The sequence below is a fragment of the Lonchura striata genome, chromosome 2, assembly GCF_050655825.1.
Source record: "Lonchura striata isolate lonStrDom1 chromosome 2, ASM5065582v1, whole genome shotgun sequence".
Taxonomy (NCBI): domain Eukaryota; kingdom Metazoa; phylum Chordata; class Aves; order Passeriformes; family Estrildidae; genus Lonchura; species Lonchura striata.
Genome location: NC_140704.1, coordinates 109,693,718 through 109,713,206, shown reverse-complemented (window position 1 = coordinate 109,713,206; position 19,489 = coordinate 109,693,718). Strand labels below are relative to the sequence as shown.

The following is a 19,489-nucleotide window of genomic DNA, read 5'->3' as shown; positions in this document are numbered from 1 at the left end:
GTATCAGTATTATCCAACATAAGAAGTATCAAAACCATGCAGCATGTGTTGTATTCCTCTGTCTTTTTCAGCCTTAAACCCCTGAACTGCATGTTACTGAATTTTAAGTTGAGCCCATTTTCACAGGAAGATTCAATTAAAAAGCATCTGGAAGAACACTGTATTTTACTGAAACTAAGTCCCAGATCCAGTTCTCATTTATTACACTGCTGGGACAGCATCCTTTAAACATGGTAATCAAAAGCAACAATGTTTTTGGTTTTTTTTTTTTTGCTTTCTAACAAACATCAAAGCAACAATGTTAGGATGAATTTTTAACTGTTCTAAGTCTACAGGTTATATAGATCTGCCTTTTCCAGCAGAAGGGACTCTGGCAACACACATACAACTTCACAAGTTCAACTTGGCAGTTAATCTGTCTGACTTTAACACATAATCAGAAATGGATTAACTACAGTGACAGCAAATGGAGCTGAAAACCTACACTGCACTGTGTAGGGGAGTGCTTAAATCCCAGTGCAAGCATGGCCTCCCTCTTTCTACACCAAATCCATGTGACAACTGGAATCACCCCAAATCCAAGCTTGATAAAAAGCCAGTCAGTTGTGCTGAAGATGAAAATTGAGCATCTATCTGCACAGACACCAAACACAAGACTTCTCTCAATAAAACAGCCAAGCTGGACAGTCAACACTGTTCATTATGATAGCTGAGAGCAGCCAGAAGAATCTTTTTTTTTTATCTTCCTTCTCAGGGTTTTCTGCCACAAGGTCACATCTGCTGCTTAAAATTAAATTTTGTTGTTGTTGTTTTGGGTTTTTTTTGGTGTTTTTTTGTTGTTTGTTTGTTTGTTTTTGTTGGGGTTTTTTTTTGTTTGGTTTTTTTTGTGGTGGTGGCCTTTGTTTAAAAGCTTCCAAGGCATACTGTTTTGAATAACATTACTAGTGGCACATCTACTACCCACTAAGAACTACTGGTCTCTAAAGGAAAACTGTCAACAACACAACAAACCAGTATAAATAATCTCAGCCAGACAACCATTAAAAAAAGAATCTTCTTTAAAGACCCACTAATGTATTGGACCAGTATTGCTAATTTATGTATTCTTCTCTTTCATATATGTATATATATGTACATGCACACACATACACACAATCCTCTTTAGCTTTGAGTGCTTTGGAAAAGACAACTGGCTATGTATTTTCCTTGCAGTACCCAAAACATTTTCAGACGTGTAGTAAGAGAGTATTACTAAGTTAATGCAGCAAAACAAACCAAAAAAATCTGTATGTTTAGATGCCCTGTCATTTCATAGCTCTTGACACAAAAGTTTGTGACTGCTAATGTTTTAATCTTTGTGCCCTTGAATTCCAGCTCACATTCCACATCTGCTATAATCATGACTGTTATTTCACCTTCTTCCTCCAAGTCCAGTCTGGCAGGCAAGTTGTCTTCATCCTGCTCAAAAGGCTTGGAAATTGAGTGCTGACTCTCCTACTGAAAAAAAAAATGGCAGGCACTAACTGTCAAAATTTACCTGCTGCAAAAGGGAATCTGGGGATATGCGTATTTTTCACTCTGAATTTCTGCTTTAAATATCCCATCGGTAGTTTGGTGTGCCTCGGGCATGCTGGAGGCATTGAAGTGTTGTTGGATGGCTTTGCCTATCACACCCTTCTCCTCTATTTTTCTTCAAAACTGCTCCTCTGCGGAATGGTACGCATCACTTGTCTAATACAACTAATTTCTTATTGTTCTCACAATCAGACATTTCCCTCTAAGATATTAAGAAACAAAAGAGTAACAAGAGTATCTGAACATCTTATCTATACATATTAATTTTTGAAAGCATTTTTAACAAGAATGCAAAACGATCATGTTCTTAAATGTCACATACAACATGACTGGTAGGAAGCTGTTTCCCACTTCTTGATTTAGTGCATTGTAATTGTAAAAATCAAGACCTTTTTTGGGGTCTTCCCAAAGGAATCACCTAATTGCACTAAGAATTTGATTCTGTATAAGTGGTTTAAAGAAATTTTAAGATTAAGCTTTCTTTATTAAATAGCTGTTCTCAAAGTGGACTGAAAGTGTAAAAATAACAGGAGAATAAAGCCATCTAATGCTGAAAAGCAATACAGAGTTTGGGAGAGTTCCTGAGAAGCCACAGGGAGTTGGACAGTGAGGCAGGAACAAAAGCAGTAAAAGTAGATGGCTTGTTCTCCTGAATGGCAAAACTGAGATGCAATTGTACACTGTGAAACACATTATCACCAAGGAGATAGTAAGAAGAGAACTAATAGCAGTGAAATACTGTATCAGCAGGAAAAGGACATGGGGCTCAGGACAGGGAACCAAGCACGTGGCTCTCTGCAAATCCCAAATGAAGCCACCAAGACACAGTTTTGTCACATATGCTCTTCATTCTGAGCATGAGTAAGCAATAGGAATATTTACAAAACTTTGCTGTGAACATCCCTATTTCACCAGTGATTCCAGTGTAAAGAGGTAGCTGCCCAGAGTCCTTACAGCATCAGAAGCAGCTGAGCTCAGCTATTTGCATTTGCTGTTCCTTACCACTACACCATCTCTTTGAAGTGGGTGTGATGGAGAAACAGCTTGGATCCCACTAAGCCCAGAATGGTGTGCCACAATTCACTTTTTTAATAAGTGATCATTTCCTCTTTACCAGGAAGACTGTGGATGATCAGGCTCACAGCAATTTCCAAACACTCTTCTAATTACTCAATTACTCCTAAGTGATAACACAACAAGGGACCATACAACTCAGAGTATATACAAGTCTCCCTGAGCACTGGCATTACAATTGCATATGACCACCTCTATCTTTTAAGAGACACCTGGAAATAAAGCGGGGGGGGGGGGGGACAGTGGGGAGGGGAGGTGGCATTAGGGAATTCTACCAAATTAAAAGCATAATTTAACTATCACACTCACAGAAAAATTCGTGCTTAGGTTTCCTTATGCCTAAAGACCTGTGACTCTATAAGAAAGCAAGTTTTGAAGTTGGAGGCAGCATTATAAAAGAAAGGGGACGGGAAAATCATAGCTCTCAAATATGCAGAATGCTGGAGGTAAAATGTTTCATATGCACATTAATAGCTCTCTATGAAGCCAAATTTAAATTTATTATGGCTCTAGAGAAAAACAGCAGCAGAAATGAAGCCTTTCAAAAAAGGCTATTTTTTCTCTGAAATTTTGATGCTGTGCACTCCATTCAACAGAGAAATCGGTGCTGCAGAGGGAGATGCAGCAGAATTTGGTGTGAAAGGACAGGAGTACCAGGAAAATGCTCAGCAGCTTAAAACAGCCATCTAAAGAAGTTTCACACTCTTAAGTTCTAGGGAAATATTATCACTTTTAGTGAGACACACAGATGAATCTTCATTTTTTAAAAGGAAGGCTATTAATAAAGTGTGTTTCAGACTTCATTCAGTAACTAACTTCACTTGCCTCAAAGTGCTCTGATCAAATCACACCAAGGGTCTTGAAAAGAGCTAATTACAGACAGTGATGGAGACAGGGCACCCAGAAGAAGAGGATCCCTGCACAGCATTTCACAAAACTAGTCACTCCAGGCTTGTTCATGGAACCAGTACAACAGATGTCTGGTAATCTCTTAAGTAACAGTATCTTAGGTCTGCCCACACTGTTTTCTGTGCACAGCTCCAGCAGTTTGAAAAACTACCTCGAAATAACCTTTCTAAAACCTTACATTACCAATATTAATCAATCATATCTTGTCATACTGACTCAGCCTGCTCCCTACCTTTTTACTCTTCTGGTGATTTTATGTCACAACATATATTTCTTCCTATCTTTTACATTTAATGAACATTTTATTGGTTATTGTAGTGTAACTCCTAAAAAAATTAAATACAAATTAACCAAAGTACTTGACAGTATATGATGCAAGATTTTCAGGTCCAGTATATGGAGGCTTTTTACTAAACATCTGAGGTGCCATGGAATTTAAAATGTTAACTTAATGAGAATAACATTAAATACACTTCAATTAAAGTAGTAATTTACACTATTTTCTATGGTCTCTCATGTCCAAAAAGAATTTCACAGAAATGGTGACATTATTGTGTGACAGAATAAGACAACAGAAACCAGCTCACCAGGCTTCACCAGTCATCCAAACCAAACCTAATTAGAATTCTGTGATTTTAGAAACACAGAATCATAGAATGATTTAGGTCGAAAAAGACCTATATGATCACTGAGTCCAAGCATCAACCCAGCACTGCCAAGTTCATCACTAAACCATGTCTCTCAAACGCCATGACTACACTTCTTATAAATACCTCCAAGGCTGGTGATTCAGCAGCTTCCCTGGGCAGGCTGTTACAATGCTGGACAAATGTTTCCATGCAGAATTTATGTGGAAGTTGAGGCTATTTCCTCTTGTCCTATCCCTAGTTACCTGACAGAAGAGATCAACACCCATCTAGCAGGGTGGTCCCCTCTGAGCCTCTTTTTCTCCAGGCTAAGCAATCTCGCCTCCCTCAGCTGCTCCTCAGGAGCAAATCCCAAATCAAGCCACCAAGACACAGCTCTTCCCTCAGGACTTGTGTTTCAGAAACATCACCCACTCTGGTGCCCTTCTCTGGACATGCTCAGCACCTCAATGCTTGTCCTGAATTGAGGGGCCCAATACGGAACACAGGATTAAAGGTGCAGCCTCATCCAGCGCTGAATACAGAGAGACAACCACTGCCCTGCTCCTGCTTGCCACAGTATATGACACAAGCCAGGATATCACTGGCCTTCTTGGCCACCTGGGCACACGCTGGCTCATGTTTAGCTGGCTGTCAACCAATACCCTGGATCCTTTTCCACTGCATAAATTCCAGCCACTGTTCCCAAGGCTGTAGTGTTGCACGAGGTTATCATGACCCAAGAGCAGGACTTGGCACTTTACCTTGTTAAACCTCATACAATTGGCCTTGGCCCATCAATCCAGCCTATAATTTCTGTAAGAACTCCATATTTCTGTTTGATACTTCCAAGCCAACAACAACAGTGTACAAAATTTGGCTGTCCCCATTGTGAATAAACTCTGTTCCAAATTTCTGTCATCTACATTCTTCCAACAGATATCCTGTGTTTTTTACTTCCGGATTATAAAAACATTAAGGATTCTATTTAATTATTAAGAGCCTAATGCTACTGGATAGTTCACCAATACATGGCACCTTCAAAAAATGGCTCCTTGGTTTTGGGTCATCTTCACTACCTACCTGCAAATTCAAATCCATTAACAGGGGCTATAGTACCTTGCTCAGAGTTGTAGATGAACTTTTGCAATGACTCACTGAAGCTTTATTCACTAGGTCTCTCATTATTATGCGAGAATATCTTCAGAGCTCTTAGAAACAAGACGTGTTTGGGTTATACAAGAAATAAAATTGGTCCATGAATGTATTTCCACATGGAATACAGCATGAAACAACATGATCAGGTCTGGAATTTAAAAAAAAAAACAAAACAACAAAACAAACAAACAAACAAAAAAACAAACCAGAAACTACACTAGGCAAAAGCATTTTGAACACATATTCTTACAAGCAGTACTTTTCTTAACATATTAAGGAAAGTAATGACAAGACAGGGTAATAACAACACATTAATTGTAAAAGTTTAGTGTTGTTTTATGACTGCTGCTGTAATCTATTTCAGGATATTAGAGATCTCTTAATTGCTTACTATATCTAATGAACTCCAGTTCACAGGACTAATTCTCTAAAAGACACGATTGTCAGAATGTCAAGGCTTATTACTCCTTCATTTGTCGGTTTTCCCAACAGTTCTATTGCTTACAATTATGTTTTAGAAACAAAAGAAAATGCATCTTTTGCATTACATGCAATAAATGATTATGCAAGAATAGGCAAAGCACATACATATCAAAGAGGCTGTTCTTCCAAGGTGCAAAGCAAAATACCTGTAATGTGTGTTTTACATTATTGATTTCACAGTCCTTTTTTGGCAAGAGTCAAGATGTGATGCCTTAATATAATGTCTGAGCTCCATGTTTTGTTAATTATGTCCTACCTAGCTAAATGCCCCCCATAGATTCAATTAGACATGGTATTCTTCCTCACTTCCCGTCTTGATTATTGTGCACTGTTGCTAAGCACTAGTTAACAGTTGCCACATTTACCCAAAGTTGGCTGCGTTTCAGTGGTCATTCAAAGAATTAAACACAAAACATATGGTACAGAACCGTACAAAGCAAAGAAAGCACTTTAAAAAACCACATGCTTAATATAAAAGGTATTACAAAACTGGTTACACCACTGAAAGTAAAATCCTTACAGTCCTATGCCCACTCCAAATTTCCTAGAAGCACTGAAAATTAGAGAGAAAAGCTTTCAATCTTTTTTTTTCAGCTTTCACGAAAAGGTTTCCTAGAGTATATTTTTGACATAATACTGAGTCTAATTTTACACTGAATAAACAGCCCAGCATTCATAGTGAGACTGGCTTCAAGGTGCAGATATTTCTCCTTTAAAAATAGTTTAATTCTCTATGTCCCATAGCAATTAACTAGAGTCTCCTAAATTGGACTCCAAATTTTCTTTACCTTGTATCTCCAAAATACTTTGGACATGACTTGTTGAAAAGCCAAATACCAATGCCAGTACCTACGTGTTTCAGAAGACCTTGAACCAAATGTGCTTTTTTTGAATTCTAGACAAACTTTTCACACAGTCAGATCACCCTTCCTTTCATCTGTGATGTCCTCATGTGATCTTAAGAAACTTCACATAATTTAATTGTCAAGGTAAAAGCTCAGTAATCAGCTCACCTATTACTGCTCATTTCCTTTAGTATTACATCCTGGACTTAAAAACTGTCTTACCAAAAAATCCTCACTATTTATGATTGCTACATTATCTACAGCCAAACCCAACCAATAAAAATTCCTGGTATGTACAAATTGTTTCTTGTAGCTAATTTTTTTTCCTGTTAAGCACCTTAGAAAAAAATTGTTTTGCACAAACACTACTAACAGTAAGCAGAAATAAAGACTGTATTTTTTATCAGTATTTACAGATGGTGAATTAAACCTTCAGGGTTTAAACAGGCAGGTACATATTGAGCATTCATTAGTCATTGACTTTCTGGAGCATTTTGTTGGGAATACTTGAGAATACATGAAAAAAAGTATGCATATGAACAAAATCCACCAACGTTAAAAATTAAAAATAACTAAATATTTCTCAACAGCTCTGAGAATACTCACACAATCCGCACTGCTTTGCAAAGAGTTATTCAACAAGCTAATTTTCTAGCTTCATAAATGCTTTTGTTATACTCACAAGCAAATTCAACAGGATAATGTTTAAAATCTGTAAAGATATTTTTTAATCCACTAGCACATATGTAGTAAGTTTTTCAATCAACATAAGACCCATCCTCGTTTCTCTTTAGATGGCATAACCCTTAATAAAAGCCAAGCTTAGGTATGCCTTACAGTATTTGAAAGTGCTGAAAGCTTTACCTATCTCAGAAGTCACATCCATAACTGTACCTGCAACTGGACTATGCACCTATTCGCTTTACCTCTCAAACAAGAGTCATAAATTAAAAATAAATTTTAGAAAAATTAAGCTTCAGTAATTCCTAGTCGGGCAATAAGACACAACACTTTCTTCTCAGCAGCCTTTTTATTTCCATCTTTTAAAAAGCTCTCTGTAAAAAGGTAACAATGAAGTATGAAGAATATGGAGTATTATTTCAATAACACTAAAGTATCATTCAGTGGAAAAGTCTGAAGAGGCACCAATTCAAAGAAAGGCAAATGGAATAATGTAAAAAATGGTCCTATCTTCAGCATATTCAAAGCAAACATGCTGACAAGCAGCAGACATGGGAAATATTTTTCCACGGGGTAACTGAAAGAGTCTCCCGCACTTCAAACACATCTGACCATTGAAAATTCCTAAATTTCAGAATGTGGATAAATATTTGCAGGCTTGGGGCCTAAAGAAGCAGCAATGCTTGGCCCACCCGCTGAGCTGACCGAAATCCTATGGTGGGCACAAAGTTTTCATCTTGCGGAGGTTTCGGGGAGCGCCGGGAGGGAAGGGCCAGACCGGGCGGTACCCAAAGGCCCCCGTATACATCTGTCAGCTGCCGCGGGGAGCCGCCGCCGCTTCATCCCAGCCGCTTTCCCCCCGTTCTACCCTTACTTCCCAACAGCAAAGGAGCCGTGTCGGTCCGCTGCCCTGCGGTGGAAGCATCACCGACGGGCCGCCGGTGACACGGCCCGCGGGGCAGCGCGGCCGCCACCGCGTCTCCCGGGGGACACCGCCGTCCCTCCGCCGCAACGGCAGCCCCTCACCCCCGCCAGGGGGGCCGGCGCCCTATCCTCCCCTCCCTCTTCAAAGCCTGCACACGTCCAGAAGCGCCCGCCGAGACCCCGTCCCGCGGGCCACCCACGGCCGCCCCGGGCGCCGCCTCCCGCGGGCGCGGAGGGCGAGGCGGCCGAGCGCCCTCTGCCGGCGGCCGCGCGCAAGGCAGCGCGGGGCGGGGGCGCGCTCGCCGCCCGCTCCCCGGCGGAGCCACCTGCACCCCCCGCGCCCGCCTGGCCCCGCGCTCGGCCGCCCGCCGCCCGCCCGGCCACAGCGGCTGCTTTGCTCCCGCAGCCCCCCGGCCAAGCTTCTCCCACCCCCGACTTGCCCCATCCGCTCGGGTTATTCCCCCCGCCCCGATCCAAGACGCCGGTAACAAAGGGCTGGAGCCCACCGAGGGGCGGACGCCCGCAGCCCGCGGGTGACAGGGATGCTGCCCGCCGCGCCGCTGGCAGCCCGCAGCCCGCCGCCGCCGCCCCCGGGGCTGCGCTCCGCGGGGTGACAACGCCGAGCGCGACTCCGCCCGGGGAGATGCCGCCGCCGCCCCATCCCGCTACCTTTGTGCCCTCCCAGAAACCGGCGAGAAAGCGAAGCAAAGCCCCGTGCGACTCCCTTACCTTGCTGGGCAGAGAGAGAAAAAGTTGAAGCACTCTCCTTCTACACCTCCCTCACTTTTTTGTTTAAATTTAAATATACGAAACTGTGGGGGTTTGGTTTTGGTTTTTTAATTTCCCCCTCCCTCCCCTCACGCCGAGCACTGCGCTCAGGCAGACCCTCCCGGCGCCCTCAGTGCCACCGTCTCTTTCTCTCTCCCTCCCCCCGGGTCTCGGTCTCTCTCTCTCTCTCTCTCTCGGCGAGAGGAGGGGAGGGGAGGCGAGGGGAGGAGAATGGGGCGGACCCGCAGGTGCCGCCCCTCCTGCTCTGTCAGCGAGAGGGGTCGGGGCGGCGGGCGCGGGGGGCGGGCGGTGCCCGTGGCGGTGCCGCGCTCAGGTGCGGGGGTGTCCGGCGGCAGCGTCCCCGGCCGTGCCCCAGGGCAATGGGCTGGGAAGGGCGTGCCAGCGTCGTGTCAGGGACAGAGGTGATGGAAAGGGGGCTAGTGTGGACATGAGTTAGGGGACGAGGCAGGGGGAGAGCAGTGAGGTTCGGGACGTAGCGACCGAGACTAGGTGAGAACGGAGCGAACTGGGATACTGCCAGTCTGTGAGGGAAGGGGCACTGAGAGGAGCCAAGCTAGGAAATGTCAAAACTCTATCGGATATCCAGCGTGGCTCGGTGGCCGGTAGGGCAGAAGATGGCAGTGGGAGTGCCATCTGCTCTGTAAGAGACGGCTCTGCAGTGCACGCTGGTCAGAGCTGCGGGCAGAGCTGAAATTTGGGCGGAAGGTTCAACTCGTGTTGTGTTTGGGTTTAGTTATCAATGGACCTGGTCCAGGAGTGCTGAAGTAGAAGCTGAAGGGAATTGGCATGCTAGGAGGTTGCTGGAGGTGAACAGAAGAGCACTCTGCGTATATTTGTGTCTGATATTATATTGAACTGATACTCTGTCTGATTTTTAATTGAGGTGGGTAAAGATGAGGGGGTCTGATTGTGTTGGAGAGATTGGGAACAGAAGGATCTGGAACACTTAGGATCTGTAAATTGTGTCCAAGTGGGTGGTGAAGAAGCAGGTTTGGGTTCTTGGTATGTACAAAAATGAAAGTCAGACATAGCAGGAGCATGGGAAGCAGACTAGAAATATAGCCAAGTGCTCTTAGGGTAAATATCCATTGAACTGGGGAAAAAAAAATATTTTGCATTTCCTTCCTTCTGCCTTGGATTGATTAAGCGAACATATGAACCATGTCCCTTTTCACTTTTCACAGGACATATTTCTTGAGAGCTTTTCAAAAAGTCTTTCTCATCTCTTGGAACCATAGGACTCAATCCTATGCTATGATAAAAGTGTTTTGTCTTTCTGCTTCAACACCAGAGAAAAAAAAAGTGCAGTGACAAAAAAGTGGTAGTGTTTGTTCATTCTTTGATAGGAACCTGCTGCAGTGTGCCATAGAGAAAAAGTAGTCCAGTACTTTTCTCACATCCTTTTCTTTTGTACTTGCTGGTTAAAACACTCAGTTCCAGCATACTTCCTACGAAAAAGTGGGAGGGGAAATAACTATCTATACCCCTTAGAGAAAGTTGAGGCACAGCAACAGTGTGACACTGCAAAAATGCTGCTTGGTCCAGAAATGAGAACAACTGTGGTAGGAGAATAAATGTAAGGAAGTTCTGGAACTCATGGCTATAGCCAAGGCAGAAAAAGGCTAGATTCATTTAATGTTCAAAACCAAGGCACCTGCCAAATAAAGCTTTCCAACTGCATTGTTCATTGGCTACTTTGATTCTGATTTCATTCAAATTTTATGTGAATAGCTACATCAATTGTCTTTGAGAGGGCTATTCACATGCTTGAATTGCTTAGAGCTGGGCTTCTGCTGTGAATTACCTGAAGACAAGTTACCTCCATTAGTCTAAACACTTTGGTATCTGTATTGATAAAGTTGCTAATAATATGGCTCTTAACAACAGATAGCTTAAAATTTAGTTGAATCAGAGTTTAAGGGAGTTTCTCAAAGCAGGTCAGGTTTTAGAATAAAACTTTGTCACTTTGCCAGTTCTAAGTGGTACATTTTTATGTTGTGTATGTAAGCTCTGCTGTTGACATTACACACAAATATAAAAGAATTAAGTAATGTCAGTTCTTTCGAGATAATGTTGCCATTTGGCTCTGGACACATTTAGATAATAACTATTAATGTTATTAAGGGCTTGTGAGAGATTTGAAAGCATATCAAGGTGCCTGTATAATATTATGCTATAGCTTATGATAACTCTATCTCAGATGGCTTAATTATATCTAAATTGATCCCAGTAATTGCAGTCTAGACTTCCTTCAAAATTTGTGTTTGAATTTAATTAGAGATATGTACTGAATGTGTGAGAATTATTCTGGTAGCTTTAATGCAGTAACTCTTTTCCTATTTGGACTTATTTTTGTTTTGCTTTTTTGAAAAGGAAGAGACATTAATTATATGTTTTCTTCTAACTTCTTATTTTGACTATCAACATTTACAGCTTGTAGGGTGGTTTCATCTGTACCATCTGTGGGCCATATTGCACATCAGATGGCAAGATAAAATCTGCAAAGAGAACGTTTTGGGACATAGAAGTCTTTCAGGGTTTGAAGCCATAATATTCACAACACAAATGTGCCGACACTCATGTATCTGAAACACAAGACGCAGAATGCCAAAGCAGCTGCTGGAGTGAAATAAAGGAGGGACCACACAGTTAGGGGAACATGATGGCATCAAGAACAAAAGGACATTTGAGGGAAAGAAAAAAGAACAACTTCAAGCAGTAAGAAATTGAAGTCAATAATTTGGAATTATTGACAGCAGATGTGCAGTCACACAGCAATTAGAGACTCACTTTGGGAATAAAGGTCAATTAATACTGAGGTAAAGAGGCAGCATAAAAAAAAGCACCTTGTTTAACAAACACCAGTTTCTGATAGCTGACTAGGCAACATAGAAGAAAACTGTCTATCACAGGTTGGGATTTTGTCATTTTCATGCTCACAAGGCAAGATACCATCACCTTTATTCTGTTAGGTGTGTACTACTGTATAAGAACACTGTATGATACTACACTTTGTGCAAAGATTGACAGGCCACTGCCCAGTGGAACTACAGAAGTTGATAGGTATCATTCAGACCTGAGCCTTCATTGTGTATCGCATTCACTCTGCACATAAGCGAAAGTCTCTTCACTTTCTTTATATTTGCTGGGTTTGAGAGCAATAGGAATAAGGTCCTTTATGATATAGTGCTCTGGAAGTCCATTTCCCTCTTCCAAGCCATAAAGGAAAACTTCCAACAGATTTCAACCTTTTTTCTCAATCCTACAAGCAAAGGTTTTAAGTTCATCTTAGATCACTCTCTGAACTACAGCTTGTGTTTATTGTTGTCATGCCTGTTACATTTAAATATTCACTGATAGTCTGATGTATTCAACCTCAGGAATTAGGTTTCAAAAAACACAAAGAAACAAACAAATAGTCACACAAGAGAACTCTCTGCTTTAATTTCTTATTATTTGTGAACTATTGATTTCATACGTAATAAACGCAGTAATTTCTATCTTGTTTTAGTATCAATGTTTTAGTTGATCCAGCCTATGAAAACTTTGGTATTAAATTCTGCCTAAATGAAGTGTCTGAATTCCACAGACCTGGTATTGTCATTGTTAAAATCCAATTGCAGACTTTGCTTTGATTTCTTTTTTGGGGCTAAAGTGAAACCCATCATCCTGATGAGTAATTCTGGCTTGAACCTTCTAAATAACTTCTATCCTTATGTATGAATCACCAATGATCTTTTAATGTTCATTATACTTTACCCCTTTATTGTTTTGATGTGAATTATCCTTTCCCTAGTTGTAATATTGTAATTAGGATTAGGACCGATACAATTTGATCTGTTTAACGTCGAGGCATCTATGAAATGAGTAATTGCCCCAAAAACATTTATTCTAATAGGTGAAACAGGTGGATAGGATGAAACAGAAAGCATGAGATAGAGATGGGGTGTGATAGTACATAAAATTAGATGTCTTTAATGCAGACAGGCAGGGCTGTCAGCTAAACAGCTAAACTGAATTCAGATCTGATGCTCAGACATTGCTTTATCTCCAATTCCAAGTCATCATATCTAGGATTCCCTATCACTATTATTTCATGGTAATGTTTTAAAAATATTTTGGCATTCTTTTTTTTAGCATGAATATTTAGCACACCACCTACCAAAAAAAAATTGATAGTGCACAGCAAGATAAAGGAGACAAGAGTGTTTCTTACAACTAGTAAGGACATAGTTGCTCTCTCTTTCCATTTCTCACTCTAGAAATTGAGCAACTCATCATCAGGCTTTTCTGGAAATTCAGCAGGAGTGCACAGTCAGTGTCAGGCATATACTTTCTATTCCTTTTTGATTTTGATAGGATTTTAGGTCATTTAGATTAACCACTGTTAATGAGATAATCACAAAAAGAAAAGGATGGTTGTAGAAAAGTCATGGAGTCAATCACTTAGATCTCAGTCACACTGACTCTAGAAACTATAACAGAGTCTCCATTTTTAGAAGCTTCTATAAAATATTTAGTAGTGTCAGCTCTGGTTTACTGATTGGTAACTGTACAGCATCCCTTATGAAAGGCACGTCAGGATGCCATTTCCTTTGCTAGGAAGCCTGTCCTTAACAGCAGCCTGGATGGCAGCTAAAGACAAAATGAACTACAATGACAGACAGTGTGTCTCTTCATAATTTTCTAATTTTTTTTTTTTTCAGATAAGGCAGTGAAAAAGGACTACTCCTTTTTGGTAATACCACAAATATTGCAAAAAAAGTATGTTATCAGTTATGGAAAACTCTCTAAGTGAGCACTTGTCAAAGCTGACCGTCTACATAGTTTTTATGGGTTTTTTTAATACAAATTTTGATGTCACATTTCACTTTCAGAATTCACTGATCATTCAGTGAATCATTTTTATTAGCTATTAATCAAGGAATCATTTTTGTTACATAATCTGTGCATTACTTAAAAATGTAGTTGAGTAAAATGAATCACACTGTGAATTCAGGTTTTTGGATCGAGCCTGGTTTTTATACACCATATGATTAGCACAATCCATTTTGATCTCTTTCAGTGAGAAGATACAGACAGATTTTTTACTATACAACAAAATGTTATCAATATCACCATCATTTTTAAAAGGGAAATTAAAAGCATTATGACTATTGAAATGATTCAAGTGTTTTCTGATTATTAGTTGGATTTGTTCACTTTAACTACATTATTAAGAATTTCCATGTATCTTTGAATGCATAGTTAGTATACTCATGAGGCCCATAGATCAAAGACTCATTTTTTCTCCCGTGGGATATCTAGATATAGATTAGTCTTTTCTTCATCAGGAAATGATATTAAAAAAATAATTTTGCCAAGGCTGCTTAACTAATTGTATATAATAAAAAGTAATACTACCTATTGTTTGAATGTTTTCGAAGTGCAAGACCATATGAAAAGCAATCTCAACAAAATGGAAAAGGTATGCATAATACAAGGTATGCATAATACTGATTATTCTATAAAATACTCCAGTCTTCTCTGGATTTTTCTCCATGGGTTGCTCCTTCAGAGACACTACTGAACCTTAGATACATTACTCCTAATTGACACATCCCCATTGCCAAACACATCTACTCAAATCAAATCATTTTATAGCCTAGAGTGAAATATAATCCTTTTAAATAGGGTTTACTTATAGAGGAGGCAGTCTTGCCTAACTTTTAGAGGTATAAAACTTGAGATCTAATCTATCTTTATTTATAGACAGTGAAAATTACTTGGCAATTTCATCCCATTCTTAAATGAACACCTCCAAAAGGCAATCCCTCTTCTCTTGTTCTCATTGACTTTTGAGAGAGTTTAGAGACATAGGTTAGACCATGCACCCACACACCACCAATACTGGGGGAATGCAAACTGTCTCCTTGGGATCACCTGGTCATTTAACACAGGGATTTAAAAAAATTCTCCCTGTTGTTCACCATTTGACTTGCACAACAGAACCACTTACAAGCTGGCTGCGAGTCCCCTGGCTAGTTAGTCATATACAGCAAAAAGATAAGTTGCAGTTTCATATAAGCATTTACATTTAGAGCTTATAGAGGTCGGGGTCCCCCCCCCATGGCACTGACATGGTTTGAAGAGTAAAGCTCAATGGTTAATTTTTTAAATTCCCAATTTGCAAAGTTTCCTGTAGTTGTTATATGTAAGAGAAGAGACTTCCATCAAAGTTGGTAAAGAATCATAGAATAACAGTTTGGGTTGGAAGGGACATTAAAGATCATCTAGTTCCAACACCCTGCCATTGGCAGGGACAACTTCCACTAGACCAGGTTGCTCAGAGTTCCATTCCATTTGACCTCGTTAGTGTTGGTTGACATTTGTCGGGATATTTATTTTGAATCCAGCTGGGAAATGGCAATTAGTTCCTTTGCTACTTTATTTTTGCTGCCCTTTTCTTAAACAGATATTTGCACTGCATAAGAGGTGCTGTTTATGAACTAGATGTTAACAATAGCAGAGAAAGTGGCCCTGAATCCATACTGGAGCCAAAACATGGAAATTGGTAATTTTAGAGGTGAAAAACAGTCATCTCACAACTACAGCACCCATATCTGTAGTGGAATGTCACCCATGGCCTAAGTGTAATATTTGTAGTGCAAGGGATTTTTCATGTTTTGCACTACCTATGCAGGTTTATCTATCTAGGGTATCAAATTTTAATTTTGGTTTGTGACTTTGTTTTGTTTTTGCCAGAAAGTCACAGATGTGTTAGTGGTTCTTACAAATGGAAAATACTTTTAAGGTGAGGTAGATAAGACTGCACAAGCCCAAACTATTCATGGATTTGTCACTGCTCCCTTTACACAGCAAAAATTCATACTTGAAGCAGCCTATGGTAAAGTTTCTGGGCTTGTGAAGCTGCCAGATGTAACAGAAATTCACTCCTGTCTCAGTTTCCCTACTGGCTCCACACACATCATGGTAGATCAGACTCCCTTCCCAGTAAGGGAACTCAGTCCAGCATTCACTGTATCTTAACTGGGTCAAATGTTGTCTTGGTCTTGTGGAGACAAACATCTAAGCCTACACAGATATCTGCTCCCCTATTTATAAGATCTCCATCTTTTCCAGAAAAAAATATGGAGATATGTGGATGCAGAGAGAGCTCGGCTCAATTCTCTTGAAGCACAGAAAGAAAAATGGGTGTGTGTCATGGGGTGTGACCTGCCAGCAGCTGGGTTTTCCACAGTGAAGGTTTCCCACAGAGCTTCAGAAACTTGTTGGATACCTACCATCCCTCTCTTGGGCAGCTTCCAGGGTCTTGACATTGAGGTGTCTCAACCTGCACTCTGCAGGTGTGCAGACCTAGAATACTTTAGTTACTCATCTCCCAGCTGTTTCTCCTGTTTCTCCAACAAAAGAGAAAAAGAAAACAAATCAAGTTGAATGCTGCAATATCTATTTGACTACAAATCTCGTTGCAAAAACAAATTTGTATGTGAGTTATAATGTATTAATTACAAATACTTTTGTCCAACAACCCATCTTCTGTTTCTTTTTTTTTTCTCTGTGTGTAACTTTCATGGGAGATTAATTTAGGCTACTGTCTCACAAAATTACTGGATTTAATACAGAGTTAGATTAATCTGTGTCTCAGGGAAATCAGCTGTTCCATCAAATTAATGTAATTTTCTGTCTTTTACTGTATTACCTCAAGCACCTGTGTATATATCTCAAGCACATGGTACTAAAAAATGCATAGTGAGTTTGTTACCTTTGCTAACAACTTGCTGTAATTTTTTGATTTCTGTGTGTCTTCTTGTGGCATCAGTGAAAGAGAATTGGTGGAGAGTCCTACTAACATTTTGAAAGCAATCTGGGATGGGATTTTTATGTGAGTTGGCCAGCAGGGAAGGCTGCTGCACAAACTGCCTGCATGGAGTCCACAACAGCCAATCTATGGCCCCAAGTCCCAGATCAGACACGTCTGGATCCTCATGGCTGCAATGTGTAGTTTCAGGTCATGTTTTATTTGCATGTTGCTTTTTTGTACGAGTTTCTTGGTACCTCCTGACAGTGAAACAGACAGGATTGTGATTGCTGTCTGCAGGGAAGGAAACCTCCCTGCTTGCTCTGCTGGTTAGAAACAGTTCCCAAAACAGCTGCTGTCCAGTGAGCCAAAAAGAGCAAGAAAATCCTGAGGGCTACAAAACCGGAATTTTTAATGCTGTGGGTTAATCTCTATTCATTTCCCTTATTATGTGTTTATTGTCTAGAATGGCCCATGTTCCAGAGAAAGGGCAGATCCAAGTTATGCAAAACAAATTCCTCTGGCTTTTCCAGTTTGTTTAAAGAGTATTAGTTCATCTGAATTAACAAGAAGTAATTTAAGTCTCTTAGTATGTTCACTCATGATGTTTAGCAATCTATGAATTTATATGGTATTCCTGCCCTCCTTTGCTTTTTGGTTTGTTAGTTGATTGGGCTTTTGTTTTTGTCTTGTTTGGTTTTGGGTTTCGTTTGTTTTATTTTCTCTAGCCTGTGAGGAAGGTTTTTCCTCATAAGTAAGTTCAGTTTTTACATAACGTTTTGTAGTTGAAAGTCCAAAGATTTTCTTGGGTTTTGACAACCTCAAATTAAAATAAGGCATGCTGTTGTCTTTCTCATGAGCAGCCTCCTCAAGAGACCACCTGAGAGGTACAAAATGAGATGTGTGATGTCTTACAGATGCTGGCTCCAGCTGCGGTGGCAGCTTTTAGTGTTGCCAAACACTATACCCTTGGTGCTTGGGTGCTGTGTCCATCTGTTATAACCATCAGCACCAGGAACGTGAACGTTTTGCACAAGTAAACTTGAAAATCACAAGACTTTGAACTTTTCAATTCCAAATTAAGTTGAAAGTAGGACAAAAAGCATATCACTTGTGAGGTGAAGACTCGAGGAAGAAGTCCAACGTTTTTAGCAAGTCAGAGGTGAAAACAGACAGATATTGGGAATAGTTTAAAAAAAAATCTTTCAAGAGATGCAACTAAGGAGGGAACCAGAAGTCACTAAAACTGGCATGAGAGGATGGACATGAAATGGAGGCAGGTAAAAACAATGCTCATTAAAGTACTGGTCAAAACAGAATCAGCTTTGACTTCATCAAACACTTTGGTCAACTACCTGGTCATTTAACTGCCTGCTGACTGGGAGAACAACATTGCTACTCAAATCTTATCTGGTTTCACTGAAGATGAGTTGTGGAGCAACCACTAAGACCAAGAGCAAGCTGAAGAATGTAAATGCCACCTCCCTCCGTTTGTCCTTCATCGTATCACCAGCAAGCATACTGCCTTCCCTGTAAACACTAGTTGACACTTGCCTATCAGGGAACAAGAATGGAAATTCCATCATAACATTACAGGGGGTTAGAAAACCTTTCCAAGCACTGGTTGCCAAGAGGTACTTAAGAACCTCATACCTTGGTATATTTACAACTGACTGGAAAAGACACAGAGTAGCATGTGTTAAATCAGCCCTGTCCTGAGCAGGGGTTGGAGCAGGTGCTCTCCAGTTGTCCCTTTTTTCTATTGTGAGTAAGCAACTGCACAGTGGCTCAGTAAAAAAGAAAGGACACTTTTAGGCACTTTTGGCCTCCTAGTTGCATACACTGTGCTGCTGTGACTAAAATGAAAAGAAATAACACAGTGGTGAGGTGTTAAGATGCAGGCAACTTGCAAATACATAAATCCTCACACGGGGACAGAGGCAAGTGTTGACATTGGCTGCTCTGCACAAAAGCAGTCCAAGAGCAAAATATGAGGGCAGAGAAAAGGGTGCTTGAAGTTGAAGAAACTCTTGCAAAAAGAATGAAGGCTTTACTAAATTATCTTAGTGGTGTTTTCCAAACTTTATGATTCTGTGATTTAATTTGCTATTTTCAGAAGTCCAGTAAAATAAATAGTCTTACCTTTATACTCAGAATTGCATAAGGTTTTCCTGTTTCAGATAACTATCCTATGGGACATAATTTTGTTCCCAGTTCCAGGTAGAAGTTGGAAAGCTTGACCTCAAAGGCATTTACTTCCATCTAGGAGAAAAATTCAGTTGTATTGAATGGTTTCAGTTCCAGGAAAGTTATGCTTGATAACAACCATAAATCAATCTCTCGGGTATAAAAAGCCTTGCTTTCACAAATGTCAGCATTCTGTTTGCTGCATTGCACCATTTTCTTGTCTACAAGATAAGTCCCTGGACCATTAGGAGCTCCCTAATGTGTGCTTTGGGTCTAACATAGCAAAATGACACTGATCTCTCCCCCCACTAATATGAAAACATCGTCCCAGACCCAAACATAGGAGAACTAGACCCAATATTTCCGCATAATGGCAAGATTAGTAACAAATCTCAAAATCTTCCTTAGTCCAACTCAAGAACTTGCCTGTATATCTA

The 19,489-nt window shown here is 40.5% G+C and overlaps 1 protein-coding gene across 7 annotated transcripts in view; it reads right to left on the bottom strand.

Moving 5' to 3' along the window:
• Window positions 1–9,246, bottom strand: part of GREB1L (GREB1 like retinoic acid receptor coactivator) — a 133,212-nt gene extending 123,966 nt beyond the window's left edge. For 3 of the 7 annotated variants that reach the window (XM_021551539.3, XM_021551544.3, XM_021551547.3), the window contains exon 1: window positions 9,005–9,197. The gene's annotated coding sequence lies outside the window, so the exon portion shown is untranslated. Of the gene's footprint in view, window positions 1–9,004 lie in introns of all 7 variants that reach the window. The other 4 variants (XM_021551543.3, XM_021551545.3, XM_021551540.3 and 1 more) reach the window with 3 other exon arrangements.
• Between the last annotated feature and the right edge of the window lie 10,243 nt (window positions 9,247–19,489).